Here is a 7,962-nt window from a genome sequence, read left to right on the forward strand (position 1 = left end):
AGATCGGAGCCACGCTCGCCGGCCGGCGGGGATCCTCCTCCCCCTCCCTCCCTCCCAGTTTCTTGTCCCTCCGTCGCGCCACCGCGGAGTGCCCGCTCGGTCTTGGCGCCGGAGAGGAGGAGGGGGGTGAGTGAGGCGTGCGCATCTGAGTTGCCGTCGTTCCGGCACGGTCGACGCACGCGCGGCGGAGCAGTGGTAAGTGCGCGGCCGTACTACTCCATTGAAGCTATCTCAGTCTCCCATCGGTAGCTTAGCTTAGATGCAACTCCACGGATTCATAGGAGCTCGATTTATAAGAGCGTTTAGATCACTACTTTACTTTACAGAGGAAGGGAGTACATCACATGTGTATGCCGTAGAGGTGTAGATAATTCTTCAAAATGAAGATATGGATATGACAGGTCTTAGCGGCCTCCTTATTGCTACTTCTCCCTCTGCTGCGACACATGCGGAGCTTTGTATGGTTAAGCGATAGATAATCCAGTCCCATGAAAGAGGGATGGCTGGAATGTCTGATGTGTATGGTAAGCATGGAGGAGGTGTTGAGGAAGTTACATTTTCTTTGGCAGTGTGGTTAGTTAGTGGTGTTTGCAGCATTAAGAAAGGGGTGTCAATGTGTAGTGGATGTACAGCATTAAGTCAATTCCTTGTGCCTGACAGAATTTGCTGGTGCATGCTTTCTCTAAGTGATGATAGTGCATGTTATGACCGGTTTGGTCTATACCAGAAAGAGACCCACCGGGCATTAGTATTAGGGGCTTGACCCACAAGTTATCTTAGGCAAGTTATATTAGGCAAGTTATCTTAGGCTAAAGTTATAAATACTAGTTGTAAGACACCGTTTGAGGCAAGCAATAAAGATATTATAATCTTCTGTTGCCCGGCTTCCCAAGGAGCCGGAACCCTAGCCGCCGCACCTAACCCTAGCCGCGACGGCGCCTCATCGCCGGCGCGCCCGCTCCAGCCCTCGTCCTCCTCCCCCTTGTCCATACAATCTACGCCGGAGGCCCGGTAGGAACCCTAGTCCTACCAATTTGGTATCCAGAGACACCAGGCCGATCATGTCGCTTCCTCCATCACCGCCGCCGCTGCCATCCACCTCCGCCCCACCACCGCTGCCGCCGGCCACCTCCTCGCCGATGACGGCGATGACGTCCGGGACCTTCACCACCACCGCGCCAGCGACGACCACCACCACGGTGGATCCGCCCCCGCTCCTTACGCCCGAGGAGGTGTCGGGCACCCTGCGAGAGCTCGTCCAGGCCGTCCGGGGCATCACCCTCTACCTCGCCGGGAACCAGCCCCCGCCGCCGAGCGCCGCCACCACCGCCTTTGGGCCGCCGCCGCTACAGTGGCCCGCCCCGGCCTTCCAGGCGCCCTACGGAGGGGCGCCTCCGCCGCCGCTCCTGCTGCCCTACCCGGCCGCGGGAACGCCTTGGCCAGCGTGGCCGACCGCCACCGCATCGCTGGGGGCCCCGCCTCAGCAGTTCCTCCCAGCGCCACCGTCGACCCCCGCGACGCAGGCGACGGTGCAGCAGCACCACCAGGCGCCGCCGCCATCGACAGCACCACCACCCGCGTCCCGCCCTACTGGCCGGCCCCTTCACCAGGTGCAATTTCCGCCCTCGCCATCGCCGATTCCCGCGTGGGCGGCCGGCTCGTCTCCGAACCCGGTGTATACTACGGCGCCGGAACACCCAATGCCCTCCTTCCGATCTGACCGTCCCTCCAGCTCGGCGAACTACCACTACAACAAAAAGACCACGTATGGTCGCTTTTTCTGGGATGCTATTTTATTCGTCTCTACGCCCATGGACACTAGCGACCTAAAGACGCTTCTTAAGACGTTTATGGAGCGCCACAAGCTTTTTCTTATAATTAGCCTTTAAGAAAATAAGCATTTAATTTTAATTAACTTAGAGACGATTTGTGAGACGTTTTAGTGTGCGACTCTATTCTTATCTTAGACTTAACAAATCTTTTCCCCGCAAAAAAACAGAAAAAGACTTTAGAAATCTTTGAATAATCATATTTTTAAGCCGAATAGCTATTAAAATGAGTTGTACTAAACTTTGAATAAAACTTCTAGACACCAAACCCTAGCCTAGAGTGGTTGTGGCGTGGGCTTGGACCTTTTCTTGGTCTGACCGAGAAGACTCGGTTAAACATCAAACTGGACGGTGTTCTGTTGGGCCTAATAAGACGACCTAGATCAGCTAATTGTGCTAGTGGGCTGAGACGGGAAACCCTATTATGTGTGTAGGTCAGCCGACGGGGATCCTGTACGGCGCACAGGTCGAGACCTCCTATAGGCTGCTCTCTGCGGCAAAGAGCTGTCGTTTTGCATAGACGACTCAATGACTAGGCCGGCCCCTGAAGATCGAGACCGACATCGAACGCGCACTATGGTGCAAAAAAAAAACGCTATCACAGGGATTCAAAGAAGGGATCAAGTGTTATACATGACCTGCTACTACCAGTTGAACTAGCAGTCATATAAGAGCATATGGTAGCATCAACAATAAAGAACCAACAGGCTGCGCGGGCCCGAATTATTTTAGGAAATTTAAAAGTATTTTTTTTTAAAAATGGAATGTTGTACAAAACTCAAAAACTTTCCAAATTTGTAATTTTTTTAATAAACTATAACATTTTTGAAAAACAGGAAACTTTTTTGAAAATCATGAAGATTTCTTGAAACGGGATCATTTTTCGCTAATTTTTTTTAAATAATACATTTTTTTAAATTACAGAAATATTACGCGAAAGAAAGAAATTTTAAAAATAATACACCGTCGGCCGGCTGCAGGCCGATCGGCTAGCAGCAGGCCCAATCGGCCCACAGCAGGCCGATCGGTTAGCAGCAGGCCGACTGCAGGCCCGGCTGGCACGCGGCGGCCTGTGGTTGGTCGGGCAACGTCGCGCGAGGGGGAGGCAGTGGGCTGTCGGCTTGTGCGCCCCTGTCGGCCTACCGCCCGCCGATCGGCCAGCTGCTGGCCGACAGGGGGCTGTAGCCTGACACGTTGGCCGGCCTGGCCTTATCCTCTCCTTCCTTCCTCTCCTTCCTCCATTCTCCTTCTCCCGTTGCTCATTTCTTCTGTGTTCTTCCTTCTCCTCTCTCTACAGAAAAATGGCACCCATTTGTGCACCTAAATGAGCTACATTTTCGCGATTTTGGCACCGTGAATGGGTTCAACTCATTTAGGGCAGCCAAAAGAGGTGTCGATCTACTGACGGGGTAGCTCGTGGTGGTCGTGGTGAGCATTTTGGTGGAGGTGGTGGTGGTGTAGTTGTGGCAGTATGGTGGTGGTGAAGTTGGGTGGTCGTGGTGGTGACGGGGTAGCTCGTGGTGGTCGTGGCTGTTGTTCGTCGTGCTTCGTTGGAGCCGGAGCACCGGCAGTTTTTCGTTCGTCGTTCGTCGTTCGTCGTTCGTCGTTCGTCGTTCGCACGCACGCTTCAAGGGTATATTTCAGCCCACATTTTATTTTTTGTAGGTGCTCCGGTAGTATACGTAAATATTGTTATTTTTCCCGGTAGTATAAGTAAATATTTGTGTGCGATTATTGTTATTTGGCCCGGTAGTATACCGCAATATTTTTATTTGGCCCGGTAGTATACGTAAATATTGTTATTTGCCCCGGTAGTATACGTACATACTATTCGTTCGCACGCACGCTTCGTTCGATGTGAAATAAAATTTGTGTGCGATTATTGTTATTTGCCCCGGTAGTATATGTAAATATTTGTAGTTGCTACGGCAAATTTTCGTAATATAGTTTTAGGTGTGTGAATTGTATTAGTTGTTAGTGGGGATAATAAGTTGTTGGTTAATAGTTGACACGTACATAGGTGCGTGATAAGAAGTTTGAAACATGAATAAAAAGTTCGAAAGAAGAGACAAATATTTTTAAAATTGATTAAAATTAAAAATACATCAACATGGGCCATATAATTGAAATAAAATGAATTATCATATTTGTCGGTTATATTATTATTATTATTTGAGGCCTATTTATTATTAGTAAACATGGGCCTATTTATTATATTATTATTAAAACAAGAGTCAAGCAACTCATCATAATCGTCCACATAGATTAAATTATATTGATCGTGAAATTTACTATGGTCCTGGTAATATATAGACATGTCTAATACTTGTATTTCGTTGTTGAGAAAAAATAGGTGAGTCGAGATGTCCGATGTAGTGAAGTTGAGATTTTACTATGGTCCTGGTACTGTCCAAACAAATGAGTTGGGAGCAGATCTGAGTGAATTTACTCACATAGAGGTGGCAATCAGCGCACCACAAACATGGTCTGTTAGTCAGTTGAAAGAATGGATTGCGGCAAGTTTAGGTCTTGATACTGAAACACACACCGTCGGTGTTCATGCATTGTGGACACGGTCAAGTTCAAAAATTTACTTTTATTTGGAGGGCTAAGCATACAGCGCTTGAGAGGAGATTTGGTTCTTATTTTGATGCATATGACTCTGTTGTCCACCTCCTCCACACCTTGCAGCAGCGGAATCCAGGCACCTATATCGATATCCAAGACATGTTCATGCCAGAGTTCCCAACTGTGAGGGTGTTGCATCGTCTCTTCTTCTCTTTCGGTGTATGCATCGAAGCTTTCAGGCATTGCCGACCGGTGATATGTGTTGACGGTACTTTTCTCACAGGCAAGTACAAGGGTCAGATCCTGACAGCCATAGGTCAAGACGGCCAAAATCAAGTCGTCCCACTGGCATTTGCTTTTGTGGAGAGTGAGAACATTGAAAGTTGGACATGGTTCTTCAGGCAGTTGAAAATATCAGTTGTGAAGGAGAAGCCCAATGTGTGCATCCTTCATGACAGGCATGCAGGTATACTCAGTGCGATAAGGACACTAACAAACCCAGGCCCTGAGGAACAAGTTCCATGGCAGGACTTGCAGAGCCGTTGGTGCATGCGCCATCTCGGGGCTAATTTCTTCTCGCAGTTTAGAAATAAGAACCTGATGAATCTGTTCAAAAAACTCTGCAAGCAGAACCAGTTATGGAAGTACAATTTGATACGCGACAGACTTAATGTGTGCACGCAAAGACACGTGAGGGACAGGAAAGCTGCAAGAGATGCAGCGGTGAGGGCACATGTTGAAGCAGTAGCTGCATAGTTGGCAACAGGAACAGTAGCCGTATTAACCAGTTTTTCAATGTTGCATTATCTTTCATAGTACTCCATTCGAAGCTTTAGGTAATTGTTGAACACACACCACAATTTTAGGTCGACAAGGAAGGGCATGAACAGGACAACTGCTGACTGGCTAGTTAGACTAGAGCCGTATGTTATAGAATGGGAGACAGCAAACACAAATCTATGGCACGAGAATCACAATTTCGATTTCGATGAATTCAATCTCTATTTGCGGCGCTACATGACCGGAACACGGTTACGCATTGTTGAGTACTCCCACCCAGAGGCGATACCGGATCCTACTCCGTCGGATATGTACCCGAGCTATGAGACAGACATTAATTAATCGTCATGGAAATTTGCAGGCTACCTTGACACGCGAACTCTACGACGACGTGACCACCTTTGGACGATCACTATCGTCTGGACCTCTTCTTCAGCATCGTCCAGTGGTACAGCCCTTCTTGGAAAGAATTCAGAATAAGATACGGACTGTGTACGAGGCTATCACGTGCACCCGGAGAACCGATTTTGTTCAGCACCAGCAGGAGCAGCCACGTCACTCCATGCACCGCCATCAACCACGTCCACGTCTAGCACCTCAGCCGACAGCCAGGCCACCCCGTCCTGACCAACCTGGCAGTTCTACGTGGCACCCGCAGCACTATGGTCCCACGTCGAGCTTCGTGTTTTCTCCACAGCCACAGCAACATGGTCCCTCGTCGAGCTTCGTGTTTTCTCCACAGCCACAGCAGCACGGTCCCTCGTCCAGTTTCATACAACGAGACATTACAAACAATTAGATAGAACTACAAATAAATTAAATGGTACGTAACTGAACTCACAACATACAGCATAAAAACTACATGAAGTCATCATCGTCATGCTCGATCGATGCAGAAACCTTGCCCTTCGATGATGAATAACCCTTTCCCGCCATATGTTCGCGCCAACTTTTTCCCGCCACCCGTTTCCCGTCACCCGTTTCCCGCCACCCCTTTCCCGCCTTACCGCAGTCGTTCTTTCCCGCCATTTTCTCCTCTCTACCTATAAAACCCCCTTCAGACGGAGTTGGATAAGCATTGCAGTGTGGTGGTGAAGTTGGGGCAGTGTGGTCGAGGTGAAGCTGTTGTTCGTCGTTCTTCGTTCGAGCCGGAGCACCGGCAGTTTGGTGGCCGCCGTTCGTCATTCTTCGTTCGCACGCACGCTTCAAGGGTATATTTCAGCCCACATTTTATTTTTCATAGGTGCTCTGGTAGTATTTGTTAATATATTTAGATGTCAACTAATTAGTTGTATTAGTTGCTCCGTTAATATTCTGTAATATATAGCTTGGTAATATATAGACATGTCTAATATTTGTTACTGGGGATATTAAGGGGTAGGTTAGGTACTCAATGCGATTTGTGTGTTGCAGATGGCTAAGGGTACTCAGTGGGTGCTTAGCCCTATTGTTCATGTCCAAGGCTTTTCTCCAACTGTTGTGCAAGTTAGTGAAGTGGACATCACTTTTGATTGGTTGAAGACTACATTTATGTTGAAGCAAGGGTTGAAGGAAGACGATTTTGTGTACTACGTCAGCAGAAAGCAGTCAGATGGCCCTGGGGAAAGAAAATTGATTGACATAACTGATGATGGCAAGATTCAAGAAATGTTGAGCGAATGGGAATGGAAAAGGGTTGTTGAGTTGCATTGCTACAGGAAACCGAGTTATATGTGATGAATTTGTCATTCGAGATCCGCCTCCCCGCCAGGCCAGACGTCGTCACTGACGCTCGTATCTATCAGTAGAGACATTACCATCTATTTCTGTGTCAGAATTATGTCTATTCTATGTATGAGACAAATGACTATGTACTTATGTACGAGACATATGCCTACTCTATTTTAGTACTCTGTTATCGGAACTACAAGATCATATTTAGATAGAACATAATATTCATACAACGAGACATTACAAACAACTAGATAGAACTACATCTAAATTAAATGGCACGTAACTGAACTCACAACATACAGCATAAAAACTACATGAAGTCATCATCGTCATCCTCGATCGATGCAGAACTCTTGCCCTTCGACGATGAAGAACTCTTGCCCTTCGACGATGCAGAAACCTTGCCCTTCGATGATGAAGAACTCGTGCCCTTCGACGATGCAGAACCCGGAAGCGGCGGCATGAAGATATCATCTTCGTCCTCGCTCTCCTCAGTCCATAAACATGGATTATTTGCTGCAATCCTTCTGAAAGTTTCACTCTTCGGCACCACTACCTTCTTCCTCCTGTCATGCAACCTAAGAAGTTCTTTACGTACCTCCTCATAGGTCCTTTCAGGCCACCCAGACCTACGTAATTGGTGAGCCAACTCATTCATTATGGTGTCACTACCGGTGAGTTCGTCCCATGGAACTATCCTATTATCCATCCTGAAATCGGTAGCTAGCCTCAGAAGAGTCCTGCTCATCCCAGGGTGAAAACTACGATCGAAAGGATAATGGGACATCTCAACTACACTACACTGCAATGCTTATCCACATCCGTCTGAAGGGGGTTTTATAGTTAGACAGGAGAAAATGGCGGGAAAGCGAGCTCCAGTATGGCGGGAAATGAGTGGCGGGAAAAGGGTGGCGGGAAAGAGTTGGCGGGAAATGGGTGGCGGGAAACGGGTGGCGGGAAACGAGAGGCGGGAAAGGGTTGGCGGGAAATGAGTGGCGGGAAAGGGGTGGCGGGAAATGGGTGGCGGGAAAGCGAGCTCCAGTATGGCGGGAAATGGGTGGCGGGAAACGGG

Source organism: Aegilops tauschii, chromosome 7 (assembly GCF_002575655.3).
Source record: "Aegilops tauschii subsp. strangulata cultivar AL8/78 chromosome 7, Aet v6.0, whole genome shotgun sequence".
Taxonomy (NCBI): Eukaryota; Viridiplantae; Streptophyta; class Magnoliopsida; order Poales; family Poaceae; genus Aegilops; species Aegilops tauschii.